Below are 23,938 nucleotides of genomic sequence, written 5' to 3'. Positions count from 1 at the left end.
ATTCCCATAGTTCCATTTATGTTATTCCATAGTTTTGATGACTTTACTATTATTCTAAAATGTGAATATACATATAATAAAGAATGAGTGTTTCAAAACTTTTGACAACCCAGGTGACAAGCCTTACCGCTCTCCCTCTCCCGCAGACAGACACATGACCACGCCCCCCCATGCCACACTCCGCTAGAGGACAAACACATTTGTGCAATCGTCACCTGGGTTGTGATTACTCTCATTATAGTGATGGCGGAGGGAGACCTGATAAGGCACGCCAGAGCGTCAGTGTGGGAAAGACACAGCAAAGAGAGAACGAGTGTACAGCATTGGCGTGTGTTCTATGGAGTGTTCAAGATCTAATGAGAGTTTTCGAAGTAATTTATGTTTATGTTGAAAGTCAATTATTGCCGGAGTGAAAAGCAACAAAAAGTACCTATGCTGTACACAACAGAGAAAGCAAGAGAATAAAATACTCACGCTGACCGTTTGTTGCCTCGTGACTCCTCCATTGCCCACAAACTTAAACTATCACACAGAGGTTTTGTATGTTGGTTTCAAACACCTAATTCAAAGTCCTCTTAAATTAGAATTTTAGTGAACTCTAGCCTACTAAGTAAATTTTCGCTATCATCATATTTTTGTTACAATCTTGGGTAAACCAGCGTACATAATCAAACCACACTGTCATTACAAAAGGTATTGTTCATGAAAGCCAAGTCAAGACATTTTTATAGTGTCTTGTGTTATAAATGTCAAATTTATTAATTACAATCTTTGTAATTATTAAACAATGTTTTGAAGTTTATGTGCTTCAAAACTGCTTTACTTTAAAATTTTGCTTTAAACCCTATGTAATGTAGGCATTTAATGCAGGTATAGATTTAAAGAAAAGCATAGATTGTTTTGGTTGTTGTGATGGTGGTAAAAAAAAAAAAAAAATCACTGTAATTTACAGAATCTCAGGGCTTACTGTTTAATTTCAACACACAAATCTCACCTTAAGTATAGCAACCAGGTTCCACAAAGGTGATGAAGTGACACCCAGGTGTGAGGTCACTGTCTGAGTGGCCCGATCCAACAGCATCTGCTTGGTCACTGCATCTGGATTACCAAACGTCTGCTTGAACCACTCACCCCCCATCATCACCTTGAAACAAACACACATAATCGTTCTCAAAAATCATACAAATAGCTGCAGTAATTATACTAGAAAATTATACCATTGGCAAAACTGACTTTTATGATGATAACAGCTGGACTCGTCATAAGAACATCAATTCATGTGACTGATCTCACAGCCAGGGGGTGGGGGTTACATTATGTTATTCAGGTTCCTAACATTGCTCAAAGCATATCTCAACTCCTCTAATGGCATTTCATGCTTGTTTGGAAATTACTGGCCTCTCGACTACATAGATGTTTTCCAGCTGGGGAAAAAAACAACATGTCCTAAGCAAGGCACTTTTAAATTATTAATGACTTAAGTTGGGGGAGAATGAATTATTCAACAGCAATTTTTCGTTGTTGTGAGGGACAGAGTACCGGAGGCTATTTTTATTACTGTGTGTAATAAGTTCCTGATATTGGAAGGCTTAAGTATTTATATCTGAGACTCATCTCAATTTGGGCTATTGGTTCAGAGACGCATCTTCCAAGAGCAGATCACGCCACCACACTTAGGGTGAGTATATCAGATGAATTCCCTAACCCATCAAAGATTCACCTATCTGTCTTTCTAACCTCAAAACATAGGAGAAACAGCATACAGCAGGCACCATGGGTTTATATGTAATATGTACATGCAAAAGTTATTGAGAATAGCCATGTGAGATTAAACACACTTGTGTGATTCAGTGTGTGGGTGGATATGTGTATGTGAAAATATACCCAAAAGTCTAAAACCACATTGAAAATCTGGGATTGTTTTCTTTTAAATTCAAGATTTCTTTTTTTTTTTTTTACAACTATTTAAAAAATCTGATGCAAAATTAAGAAATATTTTGCACTATTCTGAACTAATTTGTGTCAGTTAACTGCTTTGTAAAAAAAGGTTTTCTTACTTCCATTGAAGCATACAAGATGATCTTTGGAACATTCACAAATCATGTTGGAAAATAATGTAACATTTTCTGTAGTGGTTTTAAAAAAACTTTGTACCATATATACTGAATGTTCTTAAGTTCTCTTTAAGTGTACACAAATAAATGTGAAATAAAACACACACACACACACACACACACACACACTATATGGACAAAAGTATTGTACACCCGTCTTAATCATTGAATTCAGGTGTTTCATTCAGTCCCATTGCCACAGGTATATAAAATCAAGCACCTAGCCATGCAGTCTGCCTTTACAAACATTTGTGAAAGAATGGGTCGTTCTAAAGAGCTCACTGAATTAGAGCGTGGTACTGTAGTAGGATGCCACCGTTGCAACAAGTCAGTTCGTGAAATTTCTTCCCTCCTAGATATTCCACTATCAATGTAAGTGGTATTATTGCAAAGTGGAAGCGTTTAGGAATCACAGCAACTCAGCCACGAAGTGGCAGACCATGTAAAGTTACAGAGGGGGGTCGCCAAGTGCCGAGGCGCATAGTGCGTAAAAGTCGCCAACGCTCTGCCTACTCAATAACTGCAGAGTTCCAAACCTCCTCTGGCATTAACATCAGCACAATGATATGCACCGGCAGCTTCATGGCATGGGTTTCCATGGTCGAGAAGCTGTATGCTAGCCTTACATCACCAAGCACAATGCCAAGCGTCAGATGGAGTGGTGTAAAGCTCGCCGCCACTGGACTCTGGAGCTGGAAACGTGTTCTGTGGAGTGATGATTCACGCTTCTCTATCTGGCAGTCTGATGGACGAGTCTGGGTTTGGTGAATGCCAGGAGAACATTTCCTGCCTGACTGCATTGTGCCAACTGTAAAGTCTGGGTTGTTTTTCTGGGGTTGGCCTAGGCCCCTTAGTTCCACTGAAGGGACATGTTAATGCCTCAGCTTACCAAGACATTTTGGAAAATTCTATGCTTCCAACTTTGTGGAAACAGTTTGGGGAAGGCCCTTTTCTGTTCCAGCATGACTGTGCCCCAGTGCAAAAAGCAAGGTCCATAAAGGCATGGTTAAATGAGTTTGGTGTGGAAGAACTTGACTGGCCCGCACAGAGCTCTGACCTCAACCCTATCGAACACCTTTAGGATGAACTAGAACGGAGATTGCGAGCCAGGCCCTCTCGTCCAACATCAGTGTCTGACCTCACAAATGCTCTTCTGGAAGAATGGGCAAAAATTCCAACAGACACACTCCAAAATCTTGTAGAAAGCCTTCCCAGAAGAGTGGAAGCTGTTATAGCTGCAAAGGGGGGACCAACTCGATATTAATGCCTAAACAACAGCACTTTTCTCACCAAACTACGTTCATCTCTAGAAGACAGAATGCATCTCCTTCCTGAGCGATATGATGGTTGCGTGGTCCCATGGACTTTATACTTGCATACTATTGTTTGTACAGATGAATGTGGTACCTTCAGGCATTTGGAAATTGCTCCCAAGGATGAACCAGACTTGTGGAGGTCCACAATTTTTGTTCAATGAGGTCTTGGTTGATTTCTTTTGATTTTCCCATGATGTCAAGCAAAGAGGCACTGAGTTTGAAGGTAGGCCTTAAAATACATCCACAGGTACACCACAAACTGACTCCAATTAGCCTATCAGAATCTAATTGGCTAATTACCTAAAGGTTTGACATCATTTTCTGGAATTTTCCAAGCTGCTTAAAGGCATTACTTAGTGTATGTAAACTTCAGCCCACTGGAATTGTGATACAGACAATTAAAAGTGAAACAATCTGTCTGTAAACAACTGTTGGAAAAAATACTCATGTCATGCACAAAGTAGATGTCCTAAACAACTTGCCAAAATGATAGTTGGCTAATATGAAATCTATATATACACACACACACACACACACACACACACACACACACACACACACACACACACACCGATCAGCCACAACATTAAAACCACCTGCCTAATATGGAGGATTATTTTATGAGAACTCTTTGAAGTAGTTTAAGAAGTTCTGAACACTTTTTTCAAATTGTAATAGTAATTTTTCATGTTATTAATGTCCTGACTATACATTGTGATCAGCTGAATGCCACTTTGGTGAATAAAAGTACCAATTTCTTTCCATAAGAGCAAAATCTGTACATTATTCCAAACTTTTGGCCACCAGTGTATATGTATATATACACACACACACATATACGGTATATTCTGTTTATATATATAAAAAAATAGTCATCCGCATAGTGAGGTCTCACCGTCAGTCTGGTGGTTGGTCCTCCACTCCGATTGTGTTGTGGAAAGGGAACGGAGTCATACACGACCCCTAACACACCTGGTTCTTCTGAGGAAGGCACCAAATGTCCAAAGCCCTGAAACATTCACACCATGTGCACACATACATACAGTATATACATGCTAATTAATAATAATACCAACACATGCATAATAAACAGTGGTTTAATGAATGTACAGTGGCAATAAAAAATATGTGAACCCTTTGGAATTACCTGCATTTATGTATCAATTTGTCTTAAAATCTGGTTTGATCTTCGTCTAATTTACAATAATGAGCAAACACAATCTATTTTAACTAATAACACACAAATTATTGTATTGTTCTTGTACATACTGACTACATCATTCAAACACTCACAGTGTAGGTTGTGAAAAGTATTTGAACCCCTAGGCTAATGATGTCAACAAAAGCTAATAAGAGTGAGGAGTTGGAAAACCTGGCACCCAATTAATGAGATGAGATTGGAGGTGTGGGTTAGAGCATTCAACAGTTTGAGTTTGCTATGAACAATAAGTATCTGCTGATATGGACCATGCCTTGTAAAAAGATATCCTCAGAAGACCTACAATCAAGACTTGTTGCTTTGCATAAGGCTGGAAAGGGTTACAAAGTTATCTCAAAAAGCTAAGATATTGTGAAGCATCATGACTTGGGGCTGCTTTGCTGCTTGGGGGCCTGGACCGCTTGCCATCAGAGGGAAAAATGAATTCCCAAGTTTATTAAGATATCCTACAGGATAACGTCAGGGTGGCTGTGTGCCAGCTTAAGCTCAGTAGAAGTTGGGTGATGCAGCAGGACAATGATCATAAACATCGAAGTAAATCCACTACAGAATGGCTTCAAAAAAAAGAAAATCCACCTTTTGCAGTGGCCCAGTCGAAGAATGGGCCAAAATTCCTTCTGAACGATGTGCAGGTCTAATCCGCAGCTACCGAAAACACTTGGTTTAGGTTATTGCTGCAAAAGGGTTCACTTACTTTTTTCCACAGCACTGTGAATGTTTAATGGGATTTGTTCAATAAAGAAATGAAACGATTATAATTGTCTGCGTGTTGTTAGCTCAAGCACATTGTGTTTGTCTCTACTTGTGACTTTGATGAAGATGAGATCACATTTTATAACCAATTAATGCAGAAAACCAGCTAATTCCAAAGGGTTCACATACTTTTTCTTACCCCTGTATAGTGCATTTAAGAAAGATCTTGCAGGGAATGTAAACATATCCTCTGGATCATGAAAGTGTATGAACTGAACATCTAGGGTTCGATATAGTGTTTTATACTATGACCTCCATCTTTTGTCTCTACTGTTGGTTAAGATCACCAAGCGAGATCTTACTGTTTCGGGAAGGATGAAGCCTTCATATTCTAAATTCACCACAGCAACAGTCACAGAAGCAATGGATCGCAGCTCCTCTGATAGGGGTTGAGCAGCAGGGGGCAGCACTGATGCCAAGGCTGGTAAAGATATATAGAAACTTGGTGCTACAGGGTTGCTGCAGAGTTTAAAAATCAAATTTAACACTTTTAAAGACCTTTTTCAAGATCTGAACAGACCAAATTAATACTGTATCCCCATACCAAAACAAACCCACTGAAATTACAATCTAAAAAAAGTAGTTTAAAATACATGTTTTCCACAAATATATCACATTAAAATTGGCTTATGTACCATTATATATATATAAATACAATTTAGAGGTCGACCAGTATTGGATTTTGCTGATACGATGATGTGTTGAAAGAAAGGCAATTAATCCGCCAACAGCTTTCCAAATTTGTAGCCTATATTAAATGTTCTTAGACTTTCCTTCCTGTGATGAGGAGGGTCAGACGGAGGCTACAAGAGTCCAAATTGAATTAAATTCCATATGCAGTTTATGGTGCAACCAAAATACTAATAACCAGGTTGAGAAAAAAAATATGTATACATAGCACGGAACTTTTAACTTTAAAGGCTTAAATACACCAGGGAATGTTATTTTGAAATGTAAGCACTTCCCTGTTTCTAGCTGCTCATTTAAACAGATAAGGGAAATAAAATAACATTTTACAATACTCTACAATGTATTACAATATAAACAATTAAAAGTAAACATTGTCATATTTCTGTAACACTATATTATCATCATCAACAGTTGATCATTAGGAATTGCTTGTCATAAATTTCCGCTATGGCTTAATGATTGCGGACTGCTCTGCAACAGCTGGAAACACTCAAGCCCCCACGTGCTTGGAGAAAATACAGTGCAGCGTTTTCACTTTGAAGGATGCAGTGCATGCATTTATTTAATTAGATCGTATTCTTTTGAAGTCTGATAATCACATTCGGTCATATCACGATTCCTGTCTTTCCACCCCCAGATTTAAGACCTCTTTACATGATAATTAAGACTTTTGTTGAATCATTTAAGATACTTAAGACTTTTTATGACCTTACATTTTGGAAAACTGAATTGACTTTTTAAGGATCCACAAGTACCCTGTGCTAAAGCTGAAAAATAACCTACTTTCATTAAACTAAGTTGAGTACACCACTGTTCAATGAGTGTGTTTACCTGTTGCAGGAAGGGCAGAAATCACATGATCTGCTTTTAAACATGCCCCATCTTCCAGTTTTATCTATATCCAAAATATAGGAAAACAAAAATACCTTGTTTTTTTTCATCATCACTGACGAACTTCAACAAACAGACATTTGGTCAGCCCAATGCAGTCAAGATATGTAAAGCTTGTTGTAGTTATGATAGAGAAGCTTCCTGCTGGGAATGTATTTCACCTCCCAGCCTCTCCCGTCCATGTTCAGACTCTTCACTTTGGCCTGGTGATGAAGCTCCACTCACTCTTGTCTCCTCAGTGTGTCCTCTAGTGCTTCTGGTAGTGACTGCATGCCTCTCTTCAAAGACCACTGAGTCCAAGACTCTTTTGATGCTCTCTTAGCCAACTCACAGGCGACTACTTTATGACCACCTCCTTAAATAATATAAATAAACACCAAACAATATTTGTTGACACTTTCTATGAAGTCAGAGAAGTCAAAAATGTTCTGGGTTCAATACAAGTTGAGCCCAATCAACAGCATTTGTGGCATAATGTTGATTACCACAAAAAATCATTTTGACTCGTCACTCATATATATATATATATATAAAATTAAAAAGCAAACTTTTTGGTTACAGTAAGGCACTCATGATGGAGGTGAATGGGGCTAATCCATAAATGTTTCAATAGTATAGACCAGAGGTGCCCTTTTTTCCGATGAAGGGCCAAAAATCAAACTTGATTGAGGGCCGTAGGCCAAAAGAGAACAATGCATTCTAAAAAACTCAGCCTGAAATTCATTTCTAAAAATTATACCTTTACAAAAGTAATTTTATTCTATGTCAAATACTCTAATTTAAACAATTAATTCAATTATAAAATGGCAAAATTGCATGATCTCTACATTGCATAATGTGTTACTGAATTTTGTTTTTCCTCATTCACATATTTCCAAATATGTAACATTGAACTGATGCAGAGCATAAGAAGCGGAGTGCCCGTCTGTGCGTTTATGGCGCGAACATCCATCAGTGACTCGCCAACATCTGCACAACAGACGTCACAAAACAAACAATGTTCAGAGAAAATTCAAAAGAAGAATGCGATGGATATATTAAATTGGAACTATATTGGACTGCAGGGGATTTTTTTGGCCAAGAGCCTCCGTTAATTTCCGACCCTGGATGGAACTAGAGATGAAAATGAGAGATGTAACAGGTGTTTACCCATCCCTCTTCACCATGCAGCTGGTACATTACGCAAAACATTTTTGCTATTTCTGCCTTTCTTGCAAATGTGCTGCATTATGAATAATTAGGGAGCGCCAAGATATGAAAAGCGTGCATAATTGCAATGTTAACAGCTTTGTTGATTATAAACAGGAACAATATTGTTTTATCGCATCGCTCACTTAAGGACACGTAGTATAATGCCATTTACATGTCAAATTAACAGGTTTAGAAAGGTTTATACATCTGTAACATCTTAAGCTCAGTACGTATGCGTATGTGACAAAGCGCTCTCACTGTGCGCGATTACACTTCTGACACTGCTGACAGCTTGTGGAATTATAGTTTGATACAAAAACAAGTTTATTTATCTGATTTGTTCGTCTGTATCTATTGGTTTACTAATTCGCAGCTGCACTGTGAAGTGAAAAAAATGTGCGGGAATTTCCCGCATTATGAACGTGAAAATTGCGTTATTAAAATTGGCACCAAATTTCAGGCTCTGCAAACTGTATTAAATTAAAATATTAAAGTTGCCCTGGTTCCCCTCCTTTATGATTTCATTATAAAAAATAAATAAATAAATAAATAAATAAAAAACCTTTACTCTGCAATCTGCTTAATTAATGCAATAAAAAGCTGCATCAGTAGCATTTTTCCCCCCCCTCAATTTTTTCCCCCTCTTGTCACATAAGTCAAGGACAAATCAAAGGTCAACGTGGGCCAACTTTGGCCCGTGGGCCCTAGTTTGGGTATTTCTGGTATAACCACAAGCTAGGACTGCACAATTTGGACAAAAAGTAATATTGGGATTATTTAGAAAAGTATTGCAATTGCGATTTGATAAACAAAAAACTAGTAAGTGATTCCTTTTTACCAAAATTTGGTAATGATTTGTCCATGTTCTACTGCCAATAAAAAGGCCACTCTTTGAGGGTTCACATTTTTGTCCTCTTAAAAAGAACTAAAATTTGACCTTTTTCACTTAAGCCACAAACGAACAAACAAATAAATAAAACAAAGAAACAAAGATAAGGGAAAAAAATCAGTCTTCTTCGTATTCACATTGTACCTGTCCACTGTATACACATTTTAGTTTACTTTGTGATAGGGTCTCAGCCCACTATTCATTATCATTATTTTTGGAACCCAGTCAACTTGAATATTATATTATTGTAATATTATTATTTTATATTTATTATTATTATTATACAATAGTAATACACTTCTGTAATAAAATCCTAACTTACACAGGGCATTGCTATGTGGTCCAGTTAAAACAATGAGTTCTAAACCGTCAAGCTTTTATTTTGGCGACATCTGCATGAAGAGTTTGTTTGTTGCTGAGTTCACATTTACAACAGCTGTATAATGTGCTGCTCTTTTTAACGTCTCCTCCTCTGTTCACAAATACCCGGTTCCTTGGGCTGTATAATTCCACAAAAGTGGAATTAAAGTGAATCTGGAGCGCTTTAAAATTGACACACTCAGCGTACATGAGCGGAACCGAAACGGAACCGAAATTGGAGTACATCTGTTACTCTAAGCACAAGATGGAGTTGTGGAACACAGAACCGCTCTGAAAACAAAGTAATAATGCACTAACACAATATAGACAGGACAAAGCAGCGCACATAAATGCAAGTGTATGGTGGCAAGAAATCTGAAGGTCCAAAAAGCAGATAAAAGCAGCATAAAATAATCCATACCTTCAAAAGCGATATGATAGGTGTGGGTAAGAAACAGATAAATATTTAAGTCCTTTTTTTTTACCATAAATCTCCACTTTCGCTTTCACTTTCACATCTGAAAGTCAAATGTGGCACCTGTTTAGTTTCACTTTCACATCCGAAAGTGAAAATGAAGATTTATAGTAAAAAAAGGACTTAAATATAGATCTGTTTCTTACCCACACGTATCATTTAGTTTCTGAAGACATGGATTTAACCACTGGAGTCTTATGGATTACTTTTATGCTAATTTTATCTGCTTTTTGGATCTTCAGATTTCTGACCACAATTCATTTGCATTGTATGGACCTACAGAGTTGAGATATACTTCTAAAAATCTTTGTTTGTGTTCAGCAGAAGAAAGAAATTCATACACATCTGGGATGGCATGAGGGTGAGTAAATGATGAGAGAATTTTCCTTTTTGGGTGACCTATATCCCTTTAATTTACAGCCCTACCACAAGCAGTAACATTATATTTGATAACATGATTTTAGCGTGATAAAATCACTTTCTAGCCTTACCTGTGTAAAGTTATATCCAATATTGCAACTTAATTGAAATGACAACATGTAAACTGGTAACCGCCGTAACATCCCTCGTTTTATCACACTAAATAATTTTTACTTCTTGTGGTTATCCTTTTGAAACAGTGTGTATTTTAAAGTTTATGGACTATTTGCCTTTCTTTTTTTTTTTTTTTTTTTTGATAAATGAGGGAAGAATAAATAATTTTTTGAGGTAAGCAACATTATGCCACAAATACTGTTGATTGAGCTTAACTTGTATCAAACCCGGAACATTCTGCTTGAGCTCTCACCTGAACCAATAAGCATGCCCAGCACAATGGAGCCCCACGCCTGCTCTGCTTCATAAAGAGGTGGAAAACAAGAGCGCACACTCAACTGCCTGCAGTCCCCAGCAAACACCCACAGGCTGTCTATGGCTATATCTGCCAACTGCAGAGAGAGAGAGACACACACAGGGTTAATTAAACACTCAACACAATCGGTTTCAGATTCTCCCCTTGCCGCCATACATTTGAGATTTGGAGTGGCAGTGAAGTGCACCGTACAGCACAACGACAACATGGATTGTATAACAGGTCATTGAAACTCTAGTGTTAGGTCTCACCTCAGAACCAAGTCGCCTAGAAACAAATGCATGAACAGATTCGTCCTGTTCTTTCCCTTTACTGATCATCATCTCCTTTAAAACGCTCTGGATAATAGGACGAGAGAAAGGAGAGATGGAGCGCAGAACCCCACTAAAGTAATAGAAGAAATAGAATATTTAAAAGGATAGTTCACACAAAAATGAAAAGAGACATCATTACTTATGCTCAGTTCATTCCAAACATGTATGACATTCTTCTGTGTAACACAAAAGGAGATGCTAGGAAGAATATTAGAGACTGACAGCCTCAGTCACCACTCACTTTCACTGTATAGGAAAATGATACAATAAAGACCCCACTTTCACCTTTTGGGTGATCCGATCACATGTGGTTAGCCCTAAATACAGGTCAAAACAGGGTCTAAACAGTTTTGTGATCGGATCACAGAAACCACATACAAATGTGGTCAAAAATGCATGTGACCAGATCGCGTTTTAGGTGTAAAAGCTAATCCGTCCTGTATGTGTCCAGGCAGCAGTGAAGCTCCACCCCTCACCTGTCAATCAACCGATGTGCTAAAATAAGAGTTTAAAGTTTGCCAATAACAAGCTGCTTTAAAAGGAAATAACCGTCCAATCAGAAAATTTAAAATAGTAGATACATACACAATCATGAGATCTTCACAGATCTTATATCAAAACAGACGAGAAGCACGAACACCTAAAGCTCCTTTAATATAGGTAATCCACTAAAATAAAGGATAATTCTGCTTGACGTTGCGTTTGAGCTTAGATTGCATTTCAGCTGCTTCTGTGAGAAACAGCACACCATTTTTTTCACTCTGTCTTTTCTGATTTCATTGTGCTTTAATATCATGCAGTAACATACTGACATATTGACTGATGTATGTCGTCATGAAACAGAGACCCTCCCCTACAAACCCGATCACAAGTGGTAAGAGGAGACGCATTTAAGTGACCAGGTGTAAACAGCGATGTGTCTCGCCAGACCACGTGATCAGATCAGCCGAGATCTTCTTAATACCAGGTAGAAACAGGGTCAAAGGTGAATGGTGACTGAAGCTGTCAGCTCCTGACGTTCTGCCTAGCATCTCCTTTTGTGTTACATAGAGCTTTGGAACCACATGAGGGCGAATAAATGATGACAGCTTTCTCATTTTCTGGTGAACTATTCCTTTTAGACTTGATATAGTTACTTATGTATCAAATCAGAGATGACACAATTGTGCTTCCTCTCACCCGGGTCCTGATGGCATCTTGTGCAGCTGTCCATTCACATAGAGGTAGCGGTTCTTTGAAGCCACGTGATCCTTCGTAATTGGTAGGATTTCAGATTCAAGACCCAACTTAGACACCTGCATAAGGCAATAACTCAATAAGAAATAATAACTAGTACACAATATTCTTCCTTCATAAATATAGGCATTAATCTTTAAGCGCCTGGGGAAAAGTTCTTCATAAATACTACATTTCATTGGCAGGTACTTAGTCTTACCAGTTATTTGTACGCTATGAAATAGGATCTGCACACTTTCGGCAGAAACTTTAAGTAAATCAGAGTAGATAATGTACGTGTAAGAATATTCAAACAATATTAGATATGATAAACAGCAAAGGAATCTCTTCTATTAACAGTATATCTGTGCCCTCTTGTGGCCACATGAATTCAAGAACACTGCCATTAGTTCAAGATTGGCGGTATTAAAGGAATGTTTTGGGTTTAATAGAAGATCTATTAAGGTTTACCACAAAAAATAATTTCTTAAACATTATAGGTGTTTACATGAATTTACTATGATACATTTGCTTACTAACCTTGTGTGCAAAGCTACAGTATATCCAATTTTTTAGCTCCTGTCATGCTCATGTAAAGCTGGTAAACATGTGAACTTTCACATAATATGTGGAAGAATAAAAGCAGGGTCAGAAATTAACTTTTTTATTATGTGGCAATATTTGCCCCTGGGATCTAAATTTTTAGGGGCATTTTTAACCCTTAATTTTAACCCAAAAATGAAAATTCTCTCATTCACTTACCCTGATGCCATCCCAGATGTGTATGACTGTTTTTCTTCAGCAGAACACGAGTGCAAATTTTTAGCAGATAGAGCTCTGTCAGGTCCTTATAATGGAAGTACAGGGGTGCCAGCACTTTGACGGTCCAAAAGTCACATTTAGGCGGCATAAAATGAATCCACACGACTCCAGTGGATCAATGAATGTCTTCTGAAGCAAATAGATACGTTTGTGTAAAAAAATAACTCAATAATTAAAACGTTATTAACTTTTAAAAAGCGCTTCCTGCCACCAGCTGACGTGAAGCGTGATGTAAGTGCGTCGGTGAGTTCCCGCAAGAATTCCGAATCGCCGCTTATTACAACAGATGAACGAACGTCACGCGAGAGTTCGGCCATTTCAAACTGCATCAGAGCCCTGGATGGAAGCACTGATTTAAAGTTAAAAACGTTTTAATTATCAGCTTGTTTCTTACATAAACCTATCGATTCGCTTCAGAAGAGTCGCATGGATTACTTCTGTGCTGCCTAAATATGACTTTTGGACCATCAAAGTGCTGGTACCCGTTTACTTCCACTACAAGGACCTGACAGAGCTCTATCTTCTTCTAAAAGTGCAGCTCAGTCATACACATCTGGGATGGCATTAAGGTAAGTGAATAATTAGTAAATTATAATTTTTGGGTGAATTATTCCTTTAAAGAACATCTAAAAAGCATGGTGTGTCTTCTTTTTATGTAAAGTACATTAATTGAATTACTTTATTAAAATCAGGGAATAAAAATGAAATGTTTTTCATTTCGGTTCGTTCTGAGCAAAAACTGTATTTTTTTCGTTCCAGTTCAACAGTTCCACAGCCTCCTTTCTAAATGGTTACTGGTTAGAACAAAAGAAAAGAAAGGTTAATAACGTTCTTTTTGAAGTGACAGTACTCTGCTAAGGGGTGGGTGAAATACCAATTGCAGCATTGCCAGATCTCACAAGAGAAGCAAGCAGTCTGGTCTGGAAAAACAAGCTCGAAATTAGCCACTTGCCTCAAAACGAACAAAAATTAGCATTTTATCACAATAGAAATCATAACAAGCATGTTAATTAACAGTTTAGTGAAATTTTAATTAAAGATCTGTGCCCAGTTGCATAAAGCACATTAAGTTTTTCCTTTAAGTGTAACACTTAAGACGTTATTTCCCTTTAACTAAGGGAATGACTTGAGGGTGTTGCATATAATCCCTTAGATCCCTTACACTTCTCTACGGTAAGGGAAACCGTTAAGGGTTTTACTACAGTGAACCAGGTTTTCCCGTAATAAAATTCGACTGTTACCATGGACACGTACCTCATGTCCCTACCACTGATCTATAGACATTTGAGCAATTTTAATATAAATACTTTAACTTTTAACTGTTTTTTATTTTCATTTTAGTTACTAATAAAGTTTCTCAGTATCATTATTGACGTGTAAATTATTGTCCGTCCTCTTCCGAATTAGCGCGTAAACGGCATTTTCACGTGGCACCTGTTCCTTTTCTCAGCGCTGTTCTGGATGCACCAATTACAGTCGTTTGTGATTACTGCAGCTTACGCATAATCTTTTTTTTTTTTTTTAAATTTAAAATCATTTTCTGGAGGTTACGCGGGCAGATTTTCATTGGTTTCTCGGGTACATATAATACAATTAATAGATTTTTTTTTTTTTGTGTGTGTACACATTTTTTATGTATGAATTCAAAAACGTCTCGAGATTATCATACGGAGCAATTAATGGAGTATTCTGCTTTCATGGCCGGTGAGTGTCCACTTCAGGAAGACACCTTTGATAGTGAGTAGTGAGGTGTTAGATGTGATATTAGAGTGCCTTTCATCATGTTAGCGATTCCCCATAGTAATTCTGCACTTGTTTATTATTGCTAAAATGGTCTAAAGAGCTCTCCCTATCGCGAGAAATTTGCACTGGTATGCTACTCAACTGGTTCTATAAACTTCGCCATTTGTCCTTTTTTAGAAACCGTGTAACTCTTAACCAACAATTAATGTTAAGTTTTATTACCCTTACGGTTTACTTGCCAGTTAAGGGGCTTTATGCAACACTTAAGTAAAAAAAATAATTATTTAAGGGAAATTGTAGGGGTTTTACCTATAAAGACCCTTAAGTAAAATGTAAGGGTTGTTTTCTGCAACACCATTACATTTAAGGTAAACTATGGTGATCTTAAGGGAAAATTTCACTTAAGGTGCTTTATACAACTGGGCACTGCTTCTGAGTCAGAACCTGGCAGCATCAAATCTGTATTAATGCATCATATCTAACAATAATTCAGTGAAGACTTGGAAACAACTGAGAAATTTACTTTTTACATCTAATAATATTTTCCTTTTATCTGAAATAGCCATGCATGTATATGTAGAAATTATACATAGTTGTTAAAAAGGTCTTCATTCACAGAATACGACATCCACAAATGACAATTAGGCAAAGAAATGTGTGATACATTAGTTTCAAAGCACGTTTAATTTTTTTCGGGCAACATGAAGTGATGTAGTTCCAAAACTATACTGTAATAAACCCTTTAGTTTCATGAAAAATGTACCTGAACAAAATTAACCGGTTAACCAGTTTACAGCATTTGAATAAATAAATAAATCCGGAAGACTTGAAAATCACTTTGCTCCGGTTTTCGGTTACGTTCTGCTAAACATTTCATTCGTTTTCGTTTTTCGTTTTTGTTCCTTGAACCATTTTTAGTCCCTGATTAAAATGAATGCCTAATTAATTCAGAAAAGCTGTTGCCTATGCATTTAAATCAGCATCAACTCATATTTTGTGATACTATGTATTAGGCTTACAATAAAATATTAGGAAATACACCAAAATAATAATAATAATTTAAAAATAACAGGGAATTCATTAAGGCATTTTTAGCCCTTACATTTTGAATTAAGAGGGCTACGCTGTCAATTTCAGTGGCTTTTTAGCCCCAAGCCCCCATTAATGTCTGACCCTGGATAAAAGTAAGGAACAGTTTACACTGAGCAAACCACAGGAATTACATCGGTAACACACAACCACAAGTTTCTCTGCCTAGAAACGTAAAGCCAATACTAATAAGGACAGTTTAGACAACTTTACCGCTTTTATCCAGCTACTATTTACAGCTTGATGTACACTCACTGAGCACTTTATTAGGAACACTATGGTCCTAATGAAGTGCCCGACGTGGTCTTCTGCTGTTGTAGCTCATCCGCCTCATGGTTCGACGTGTTGTGCTAGGGTTGCTCCGATACCAACATTTTTGCTTCAGTACGATACCAGCCCTGGTACCTCGGTATCGATATTAAATCAATACTACAGTCAACATATAAAAAGCCTCAGATTGTTTTATGAATTTTGCATTTTCATTTTTTCTGGATTCCATATTAAATGTTTTAATTAAATGTTATGATCAAATGGTGTTTAATCAAATTGATACATACAGCTTTAATCAAATAAAAATGTAATATATATATATATATATACACACCGATCAGCCACAACATTAAAACCACCAGCTTAATATTTTGTAGGTCTCTCCTGGATGTTTGTTGTTGCCAGATGGTTTGGTTTGAGTATTTCTGTAACTGCTGATCTCCTGGGATTTTCACACACAACAGTCTCTAGAATTTACTCTGAATGGTGCCAGAAACAAAAAACATCCAGTGAGCTGCAGTTCAGCAGATGGAAACGCCTTGTTGATGAGAGAGGTCAACAGAGAATGGCCAGACTGGTTTGAACTGACAAAGTCTACAGCAACTCAGATAACCACTCTGTACAATTGTGGTGAGAAGAATATAATCTCAGAATGCTATTCTATACAATATTAGGCAGGTGGTTTTAATGTTGTGGCTGATCAGTGTATATATATTTACAAAAAATGTCACTTTTATTTTTGGTAAAATAAAATGCTGCACAACAGAGCTTCACAGTATTAATGAAAAAAATTCTGCTTACCTGTGGCACAAGGCTGTTATGGCTGAATCACAACATGCTGACAAAACACTTGTGTTTGTGATATTGCTTACAGATAATAATAATAATAATAATAATAATAATGATAATAATAATTCAACCATTTAATATTATATAATTGTTATTATGAGTATTATTGCTACTTTTTAAATATAAAATTTTTATACTGTTATATTTTTCTGTCTACCAATTTCATGCATCCAGTTAAACAGAGCTTTCATTTTAGCGGAACTTTTATTTTGACAGACCTTGGAGTTCTCCCTGTTTTCGACAGGTTAGTTATACCAAGCTTCCCATTAATGCAGGGATAATCCCGTCGTGACACTCGAGCTGAAATCTCCGAGCTGCACTGGAGGAGTTCATTTAAGTTCTAACAGCCGTTTATACTATAAACACACTTCATGAAAATTAAGCATCAGTAGTGTGCGTTGCGTTTGTGTGAGTGTGTGCATGTGTGCGCGACTATGCGTGTGTGAAGCAGATGACAGAGCGGAACCTCTTGTTCATTCTGTACCATGCAGTGCATGTGACTGTATATTATTTAATTAAATTACATCCTTCTGCTGTTTAATGATCACACTTGGTCATATCCAGAGGTTTTTATTTTCAAATTGTCATTGATTTCATCGCAAAACTGTCACATCTTAGATCACTTTGCTAATGACAGCATACTGTAATATGTTACCGAAATTAGCAACAAGATGATATCGCACCATTTAAATTTTTGTGGTATCGCGATACTTCGTTAGTACCAGTAAACCACGCAACCCTATGTTGTATGCGTAAAAATCGCAGGAGATCAGCAGTTACAGAAATACTCAAACCAGGTTGAAATCACTAAGATCACATTTCTTCCCCATTCTGATGGTTGATGTGAACATTAACTGAAGCTCCTGCATGAAGATCTGCATGATTTTATGCATTGCACTGCTGCCACACACTTGGGTGATTAGATAATCGCACGAATAAGTAGGTGTACAGGTCTCCCTAATAAATTGCTCAGTGAGTGTACAGTATTTTGAACTCAGAACATTCTTTTAGATTGTTTGACTACACAATTAAAGAGACACTTTGAAACAGTGAAAGTAAATTCTTTTAACTATGTACATGTCTGCCAACACATATATACCATATTCAAAGTGTTCCGGCCGACAGCTCCTGCAGGTCGCACACCTCATGGTCCATGCTCAAACACCGCTCCATCTTCCCTCCGTGTGGAGCTTAACCAACCGCCACACCTCCCACCTCCCTCCAGCAGCACAACCTATATTACATGAGAAAGAGTGATGAGGTGAGTGTAAGTTTGCAATTAATTTGACTTAAAATGCGAGTTGACCTTCATATCATGTTCAGGACATACAGGTGCATCTCAATAAATTAGAATGTCGTGGAAAAGTTCATTTATTTTAGTAATTCAACTCAAATTGTGAAACTCGTGTATTAAATAAATTCAATGCACACAGACTGAAGTAGTTTAAGTCTTTGGTTCTTTTAATTGTGATGATTTTGGCTCACATTTAACAAAAACCCACCAATTCACTATCTCAAAAAATTAGAATATGGTGACATGCCAATCAGCTAATCAACTCAAAACACCTGCAAAGGTTTCCTGAGCCTTCAAAATGGTCTCTCAGTTTGGTTCACTAGGCTACACAATCATGGGGAAGACTGCTGATCTGACAGTTGTCCAGAAGACAATCACTGACACCCTTCACAAGGAGGGTAAGCCACAAACATTCATTGCCAAAGAAGCTGGCTGTTCACAGAGTGCTGTATCCAAGCATGTTAACAGAAAGTTGAGTGGAAGGAAAAAATATGGAAGAAAAAGATGCACAACCAACCGAGAGAACCGCAGCCTTATGATTGTCAAGCAAAATCGATTCAAGAATTTGGGTGAACTTCACAAGGAATGGACTGAGGCTGGGGTCAAGGCATCAAGAGTCACCACACACAGACATGTCAAGGAATTTGGCTACAGTTGTCGTATTCCTCTTGTTAAGCCACTCCTGAAACACAGACAACGTCAGAGGCGTCTTACCTGGGCTAAGGAGAAGAACTGGACTGTTGCCCAGTGTTCCAAAGTCCTCTTTTCAGATGAGAGCAAGTTTTGAATTTCATTTGGAAACCAAGGTCCTAGAGTCTGGAGGAAGGGTGGAGAAGCTCATAGCCCAAGTTGCTTGAAGTCCAGTGTTAAGTTTCCACAGTCTGTGATGATTTGAGGTGCAATGTCATCTGCTGGTGTTGGTCCATTGTGTTTTTTGAAAACCAAAGTCACTGCACCCGTTTACCAAGAAATTTTGGAGCACTTCATGCTTCCTTCTGATGACCAGCTTTTTAAAGATGCTGATTTCATTTTCCAGCAGGATTTGGCACCTGCCCACACTGCCAAAAGCACCAAAAGTTGGTTAAATGACCATGGTGTTGGTGTGCTTGACTGGCCAGCAAACTCACCAGACCTGAACCCCATAGAGAATCTATGGGGTATTGTCAAGAGGAAAATGAGAAACAAGAGACCAAAAAATGCAGATGAGCTGAAGGCCACTGTCAAAGAAACCTGGGCTTCCATACCACCTCAGCAGTGCCACAAACTGATCACCTCCATGCCACGCCAAATTGAGGCAGTAATTAAAGCAAAAGGAGCCCCTATCAAGTACTGAGTACATATACAGTAAATGAACATACTTTCCAGAAGGCCAACAATTCACTAAAAATGTTTTTTTATTGGTCTTATGATGTATTCTAATTTTTTGAGATAGTGAATTGGTGGGTTTTTGTTAAATGTGAGCCAAAATCATCACAATTAAAAGAACCAAAGACTTAAACTACTTCAGTCTGTGTGCATTGAATTTATTTAATACACAAGTTTCACAATTTGAGTTGAATTACTGAAATAAATGAACTTTTCCACGACATTCTAATTTATTGAGATGCACCTGTATAAGAGTTGTTCGCTGCATCCGAAAACTGGAAAATGTTGCCTTCAGATGCTGTATAGGAAGGTAAGATGAAAATAAGGTGATTTTCAAACTATTCTGAGACCAGTTTCCGTGAGAGTTCCATTCACTCATAAACGCTGTCGGTTAAGACATTAACAGATTAGGCAGCAAGTCAGCTGCCTATGTTTTTGGATACAGCCAGCATCTCAGAGACGTAGGTTTGAGTCTGACCTGGGTCACTTCCCGATACCACTGCCCTCTCTCTCACCCCTACTTTTCTGTCTACACTTCACTTTCCTCTGAAAATAGACAAAAAGTTAAAAAATATTTAACAAACAAATATACAAAAAATGATCTATTCAATCAAACAATCAACCTTTATAGAAAAACTGTTGCAATATTAACCATAAAATATTTTAAAAAAAATTTATTACATTTTATCCAGCTTATGGGTTTTTTTTGGGTCACAGATACTATGCAATGTGAATTACTACATAAATATTAAATATTAGACCAACAATATTCCCCCAAATGTCCCAACTAGCCTAAAAGAGTTGTCGGAACGAACGACTTCAAATTTAATAATGTTACTGATTTGCAAATTCCCAGCATGTATTGCAACATGAATAAATTATGCGGTTAGTGTTATAGGCTTATTCTTTGCTGTTTGCTGACTTCATGCTGTTTTTGTTGTTTTTTGTTGCAACTGTTAGTTAATTTGAAACCACATATAACATTGAAATGGTGACAAAATTAAAGTTCTCATATTGTGAATTGATAGTTGGCTGAATGAGAAATTATTTGTTCTCTCAATAAGAATTTTAGCATTTAGTGAACAAATTCAAATTGACTAAAAGCAATGTTACTGGGGACAATTATTAAGAAAGTTAATAATTAACTCCCACCCCCCTCCCCCCAGTCAGACTTAAATACTGGGACCCCCACTATATAAAGCTAAATAGACCTTATTCACAGCACTCTTTGATTTTTGACAGGAATGACAACGAGGCTGTTAGGGATAGACATACAGCCATTTCAATGGGTTACTGCACTTTAAAACTTTTTGGGATCTTTCCACAGACAAAATATTACAAAGAACATCTTTTCAAGAACATTTAGTATACAAAAAACTCCAGACAACATGAGTTGTGGAAAATCAGATGTGACCTAGGAGCTTTTTACAGCTTTATACCGTGAGTGCCATTGAAGAGATGCAAGTCTATCCCTCACAGCCACGTCGTAATTCCCCATAAAAATGGCCCAAATGGCACAAAGATGGCGCTACCGTGAATAAGGTCTATTTTCTCCACAAATGCCTTGTTGAAAATGATCAACTTCAAACAGAAAATGCTGGATCCAAAGTTCAGCTGGAAATGCATGTTTTCTTTGTGATGTTTACTCTAAACTTCTTCACGTTTGATTGATATGAAGATCTAATGAAATAAAGTTAAAGAAATAGTTCACCCAAAAATCGAAATTCTCTCATCGTTTACTCACCCTCATGCCATCCCAGATGTATGACTTTTTCTTCTGCAGAACACAAACAAAGATTTTTAAAAGAATATCTCAGCTCTGTAGGTCCATACAATGCAAGTGAATTGTAACCAAAACTTTGAAGCTCCAAAAAACGCATTAAGGCAGCATAACTCATGCACAGAGATGGTGCTAGGAAGTGTAATCGAACTTGAAATCATGATTGCCAAGGAGACTGCTGAAGTCAAGATTTAAAGAGAGAGAAAAAAAAAAAAAAATTATATTTTGGTCTGTTCTCACCCAAAACCGACTGGAGACGTTGATTAAACCACTGGAGTCATATGGATTACTTTTATGCTGCCTTTGTGTGCTTTTTGGAGCTTCAAAGTTTTAGTCACCATTCATTTGCATTGTATGGACCTTCAGATCTGAAATATTCTTTTAAAAAATGTTGTTTGTGTTCAGCAGAAGAAAGATCTGGGATGGCATGAGGGTGAGTAAATGATGAGGAAATTGTCATTTATGGGTGAACTATCCCTTTAAGCTATAGATTTTTTTTTTAATTCAATAAAATTAATTATAATTAAACAATTTTAATTAATTTAATAAATTAAGTCTTAGTAAAGTAATCGTTTATTATACCTTTGAGACATCAGGACTCTTGCTGAGATGATGGCAGGCAGACAGACCCCCAATCCCCCCACCCAACACTGCTACAATCTTCTGCATTCAGCTCCAACCACTTCCTCACTGGCAACAAGACTGACCAAAATCTTAAAACAACAATGGATAAACATTACATCACAGTGGGACCATGTGTCCATGACAACATAATCATTCTTACAGGTAATTAAAGATTTTTATTTTAATCCAAGACGAACAGAAACAAAAGAGAACCAAGTCACATTCAGTCATGGTGAAATTTTGAGTCCAGGTCTGATAGCTGATTACAAGAAAAATAAAAATATTGGTTAGGGGCCCTGCACTGTTATGAGTGAACCCTTATGGGAGTAACAGGGTTGTGGCCCAGATAAGATGATAGTGCTGTCATTTATCACAGTCAAACAAAAGGAAGGGAACTGTGTCCTTCCACGAAAACTGGCGAGTATCAAAAGTTTACCTTAAGTCTCACAATAAAATAAACGTGTTAGATATATAAAGAGTGGCGAAGACAGTAGAACCAAGTAAGATAGTGTAAAAGCATAATAATAAAGTGTCACTTGAAGATATTAAAAAGTGTAAAAAATATTAAAATACTAATATCGTACATATTAAAAACATTGTAATACACATTAAAAGTGTGTGCCAGTATTTTTGCAGTTTCAAACGTACTTGCCTTTCACAATTAATAAATAATCAACTAAAGGAAGCAAGGAAGACAGTGGCAAAGAACACTTTGGCAACGTTTATCCAGATCATAAATAGAGTGCTAACTCGTTAAATGAAATGGACACTAATTAAAAAGTAATGTAAAAGCACATATTACCTGCATAAAACAGTGGAGTTTAGATAGCGCGCACTCTGCAGTTACTTAATGCAGTTGGGTGTTGAGACGTGAAGCAAGATAAAAAAAAAATACAAAAAACGGCTAGACAATTTCAAAATAAAAGTCCCATTTCGCTACGGAACATGAGCCTTTTGTGTATACCCATATTTGCCAAACCCCTGACGTCAAAAATGGACCTTTATGAAACGTAAGCAGGGGTCTGAGGGTTCTTCCACTGCAAAAAAAAATTAAAAAAATAAAATAAATAAATAAATAAATAAAATAAGACCAATAAAAAATAAACAAATAATAATAATAATATATATATATATATATATATATATATATATATATATATATATATATATATATATACATATACATATATATTATTATTATTATTATTATTATTTATTTATTTATTTATTTATTTTTTATATGTAATGCAATAAAATCCCTTTATTGTCACTCAGCCATATACACAAGTGCAATAGTGGGTGAAAGTCTTGGGTGCAGTTCCAAGCAATATAGCAGTATGACAGTTACAATAAACATCTGATTTACACATAACACAGTTTACACATCTTGTTACACAACACAATATACACCTAATAATATACAATATCAAAATCAAATCAGATCACTTTTATTGTCACACATATGCATAAGTGCAACAGTGGGTGAAAGTCTTGGGTGCAGTTCCGAGCAACATAGCAGTCATGACAGTAATAAGACCAATTTTACAATAAACATCAGATTTAGAAGAAAGCCTCTATTACACATTTTCCATATATACAGTGACATTTCTTTGTTCTCACATATCCCAGCTAAGCTGGGTCAGGGTGTTGGGTCAGCCATGATACGGCACCCCTGGAGCAGATAGGGTCAAGGGCTATGCTCAAGGGCCCAACAGTGGCATCTTGGTGGTGTTGGTGCTTGAACCCCCAACCTTCTGGTCAGTAACCCAGAGCCTTTAACCACTGAGCTACCACTGCCCTATACAACACATATACAGTATACACA

The 23,938-nt window shown here is 37.1% G+C and overlaps 1 pseudogene; it reads right to left on the bottom strand.

Annotated features, from left to right (window-relative positions):
* LOC127454197 (protoporphyrinogen oxidase-like) overlaps positions 1 to 23,006 on the bottom strand; it is a 28,485-nt pseudogene extending 5,479 nt beyond the window's left edge.
* Positions 23,007 to 23,938: the final 932 nt, after the last annotated feature.

The sequence above is a fragment of the Myxocyprinus asiaticus genome, chromosome 16, assembly GCF_019703515.2.
Source record: "Myxocyprinus asiaticus isolate MX2 ecotype Aquarium Trade chromosome 16, UBuf_Myxa_2, whole genome shotgun sequence".
NCBI classification, from domain to species: Eukaryota; Metazoa; Chordata; class Actinopteri; order Cypriniformes; family Catostomidae; genus Myxocyprinus; species Myxocyprinus asiaticus.
Note: the sequence above shows the minus strand (reverse complement) of the source record. Positions and strands in the feature narration are given on the sequence as shown.